The sequence below is a fragment of the Brassica oleracea genome, chromosome C1 (genome assembly GCF_000695525.1).
Source record: "Brassica oleracea var. oleracea cultivar TO1000 chromosome C1, BOL, whole genome shotgun sequence".
Taxonomy (NCBI): domain Eukaryota; kingdom Viridiplantae; phylum Streptophyta; class Magnoliopsida; order Brassicales; family Brassicaceae; genus Brassica; species Brassica oleracea.
The window spans coordinates 30,412,142-30,416,791 of record NC_027748.1 but is presented as its reverse complement, the minus strand read 5'-3'; the positions used below and the strand labels follow the sequence as shown (position 1 = coordinate 30,416,791).

The following is a 4,650-nucleotide window of genomic DNA, read 5'->3' as shown; positions in this document are numbered from 1 at the left end:
TTTTTTTTTCCGACGAAACGATACCGACGGACGGGTTCGTAAGAAATTCGTCGGAATCGGTCTATTCCGACGAATTTCCGACGATTTCGGCCATCAGAATCCCCCTGTTTTCTTGTAGTGTCCAACCTGGAGAGAATGATGCAGATAAATATTTGAGATATTTCTAAATATTATTATTTACTTTATTTGTTATTTAGATAATTATCTTTATTGTTTTAGGGTTTTATAGTTTTCTTATATATAGTTTTTTAGTTTTAACTTTGTATTCAGTTGATTGATTATTAATAAAAATTAAAGAGATTTCTCTTTTGTTCCTTGTTTTCGGTAGATCATAGGTGATCTCAACGAATTTAAGAAGACATTGATCTTAGGAATTCGTAGACTAAATAAGATCTTTGTGTTATTCTAGTTTTCCGGGTATTCTCAGAATCAACAGATCTTTAGTTCTATCCTATAAACCTTCCGCTACGTCACATTGGCAGAGTCTCACTGTGACTACTGTGTCTTCTTTTCTTCTGGTAATATGAAATCTCGTTTCTTTTTAACCAGCATCACATTTTCTTGTTTCATTCTTCTCTTTCGTGTCTGCTGCGTTCGTTGCTGGATTTGAACCAAACTTGGAACATAATTGAATATACGTGGCCACCATGGTTTATGTGTAGATCTTACATAAGGGATTTCTATATGTGATATTCATCGTCCTCCCCAATAATGTAGACCACCTTCTTTGTGTCCCAACCAACTTGTCCCGGACACACGACCACTTTCTTGTTTTCGTCGAGTAAAAAAGTTGTGAACATCGGGTAACGTTCTTCAAGAACGTGTAAATCCACTGTTAAGGACTTGCTCCACGACAAGGCGGCAGCTTCAGTACCAAAGTTAGTGGTCACCCACAAATCCATCTTTAATGGAAAGTAGTTCATATGTAACCCTGAGATTTGTTCTTCTCTAAAAAGAGATAGCATCATAGGTTGTAGAACTGGAGGAAGATTTAAACGTCCAAATCTCTCTCCTGTGAAATCAAAACTGAGTAAGAATATAGAAGAATCCTTGTCTTTTCTCTCTGAACCAACCCAATAAGTTTTCCCATGCAAAGATACCCATCCACTTCCATGTATATAGTAGTCGAGAGAGATTCCATCAAGAAACCTCCATGAGTCAGAGCTAAATTCATATATTTCAAACTCAACAACTTGCTCTTCACTCTTGTAACTCTGCCAATACCTCAAGATTTAGTAGTCACGGCAAGATTTGTTGTTTTTGTATCCTAGAGCAAAACTAGATTTTTTCTTGTAATGGCGACTACTTGCTTGGATCCATTTGGTTTCCCCTAAAAACGGATTCCAAACAACGAGCTTATTGTATTCAGTAATGCATAATAACAAACCTTTGCAGTGAATGACTTCGACTATGTTGAGTTGTGAACTAGAGGGGGAACCCTTTAGGTCAAAGGGATCCTTAAACTCTATAGATGGAGCAGCGACGCTGAGATCGATCTCAACGGTCACTGGACAAACCCTAAACTCCTTCAGCATGAGAAGTAGAGGCTGCTTTGGAGCTTTACGGTATTTGGTCTGAGTAAAGCATTCCATTGTTTACAAGTAGGTCGCAACCTTCTCAGAGTTGTTGCCGGCGCCCTAGAGAGTATTTCCTCTAGTAAATGGTGGGGAAGATCAGATATCATCATTGTCTTCTCTCCCAAGGAAGAAGCAAACGACCAGGCATTGATTAGGGTTTTTAGGTATTCTTTTTTTTTTTATCAAACAACAATTCCATTAACTTAAAGTCTCAACCCCCATCAGCGGAGGAAATAAAAAGTAAAAAGGCACAACTTGCCATATTACAAACACAAGAAAACACAACACATACATGTGAATCCTGAAAAGAAAAGATAAGGGATCGAATAGCCAATAAGATCCAATGAACATCAGAAGACCAGCTCTCTGAAAGAAGGCTACTGAGTTCATGGCGGTCTGACTTGCAAACCAGCTGAGAAATGCCCAAAAGGGCTAGACACTCTGCAACAAAGGCAGTGAGGTCATGATACCGGGACAATGAACAACCAAGTCTTCGTGAGACCAAACAAATCTGATGCAATGTAAGGAAGCAAATACTATAGCTTTTCTTTCCAAATTGCCACCAATGGTTAGAAAAAAATACATACACCTCCACATTTAAACCACAGACATATAAAACCCTGCATACTGCAGAAAAAGAATGAGCCAAGGCAACATAATTGCTACTGAAGAACCTGAGAACAGAGGAATGAGACCCCAAACCAACCAAGCCTATGACTTCATTCTCAATGAGACTTTGCCTACTCTCCAAACGTCTTGACAAGTGAACTATGAAACTTGGGACAATGAGCAGCCAAGAGACGGAAGCAAATGCAAAAGACACAGATTCACAATTCCAACCATATCACTTTTTATATCAAGTACTAGTGAATAAGCACAGATCTGAGAAACTTGAGCCCAGTAGATTAAGAGACCAAAATCAAACTTAACAGAGTTGAAACGAGCCGGATAGAACCCGGAATTGAACCCGCATACTGCAATAAAGGAGTCACAGAAAACCACAAGAACAAACAACACTGAAACTAAAAGATTTACTAAACGGACGGACAGTATAATCACTGCAGAGTCGAAGAAGCGGCAAAGGAACAGGGACAGATCCGGTGGGTGGGGAGGAACGGAAAGGACATGAGGAGAGCACTCGACTGGCAGATCTAGGAGAAACACGAGCAGTGGCGGTTCTGGAGGCGGAGGAAGGAGCAACGGTGAAAAGGGACAAGGAACAAACAGAGCCATGGAATAAAAGAAGAGGAGGGAGAGAGAGGAGTGTTCTCGTCGGTGGGCGAGAGGCCACACCGACAGCGGCGAAGACGTTCACAGGAAAACCCTAATCGGGTTGGGAGAGAAAATGTTTTTTTTTTTCAGTAGCGTTAGGGTTTTTAGGTATTCACTTTTTCAATGAACAAGTGTTTCTTCTACAGAAAAACAAGAAACAATGTTTCTTATCAATACTCTTTCAATTTCACTTTCCTTGTCCTTTTTGTTTTTCATTTTAACGGCAAATACTCATCTTTTCTTAAGATTGATGGGAATTTGATTATTAATTATCTTATTAGTGGAAGTCACCTTAGTCCAATGGTTTCATTAAGGGTTCATTAATGCTTCTACACCAGCAGGTCCAGATTTCATTTCCCGGAGAAAAAGATTTATTAAACAATTATGCAGACTACGGAGAAAAAACTTACAAGGGATCTTCAACATGGTGCAAGAACTCGGTCAGGCATGATCTTCGTAGGACGGCTCAGGTGATGCAGTTAAGCGTAGATCTTTATAAAGCAAGTAGTATTGTCGGTTGTCGGATCGTCTATGTAATTTTTCTCATAATTGTAATAACATAATAAATCAGCGTTAAAAAAATTATCTTATTAATATACTTTCTATCTATGTATTCTAATGCCTTTGAATAAATATTTATGGTTTGTCGACAATAATAAACATGATGAATAAATCATTGTTTGATAAAAAAAAAAACTATCTTTATCCACAACTTTGCCATCCATGACATATATGTCTAAGGCTAGACATTATTACTTACTACTTTGGCTTGTATTCGTTATTTGCATTGAAAAAATATCTGATGTTGTCAAATCAATTAGCAACTCAACAAATTTTATTACTAGCAAGTTCGGATTAAGTCACTACAAGAAAACATCAAGGATTCTGAGGGAAAAAATCGTCGGAATTTCGTCGGAATATCGTTATTCCGACGACATACCGACGAAACACGTCGTCGGAAATAATTCCTCGGAATTTATTTTTTCCTCGGAAATCCCTCGGAATTTTCCGTCGGAATTCCGAGGAAATAAATTTCCGAGGAAATTCCGAGGATCACTAGTTTGTCGGAAATGTCCTCGGAATATACCGAGGGAGAACTTCGTCGGTATAATTCCTCGGAAGTTCATCGATCGATGCGTTTTTGGACATATATACATCGATCGATAGGAGTATACCGACGGACATTTTCCTCGGTTTATTCCGAGGAACTTTTCCCTCGGTATATACCGAGGGACTAGTTCCTCGGAATTTTCCGAGGGACGGCTCCCTCGGAATTTTCCGAGGGATATGTCCCTCGGAATTTTCCGAGGGATATGTCCCTCGGAATTTTCCGAGGGATATGTCCCTCGGAATTTTCCGAGGGATATGTCCCTCGGAATTTTCCGAGGGATATGTCCCTCGGAATTTTCCGAGGGATATGTCCCTCGGAATTTTCCGAGGGATATGTCCCTCGGAATTTTCCGAGGGATATGTCCCTCGGAATTTTCCGAGGGATATGTCCCTCGGAATTTTCCGAGGGATATGTCCCTCGGAATTTTCCGAGGGATATGTCCCTCGGAATTTTCCGAGGGATATGTCCCTCGGAATTTTCCGAGGGATATGTCCCTCGGAATTTTCCGAGGGATATGTCCCTCGGAATTTTCCGAGGGATATGTCCCTCGGAATTTTCCGAGGGATATGTCCCTCGGAATTTTCCGAGGGATATGTCCCTCGGAATATACCGAGGGAAAAGTTCCTCAGAATAAACAGAGAAACCTGTCCCTCGGTATAGCCCGAACCTTTTTTAAAAAACGCATCGATC

At 40.1% G+C, this 4,650-nt stretch overlaps 1 pseudogene; it reads right to left on the bottom strand.

The window, feature by feature from the left end:
- Nucleotides 1–680: 680 nt before the first annotated feature.
- On the bottom strand, nucleotides 681–1,684 carry LOC106337213 (annotated as a pseudogene).
- Nucleotides 1,685–4,650: the final 2,966 nt, after the last annotated feature.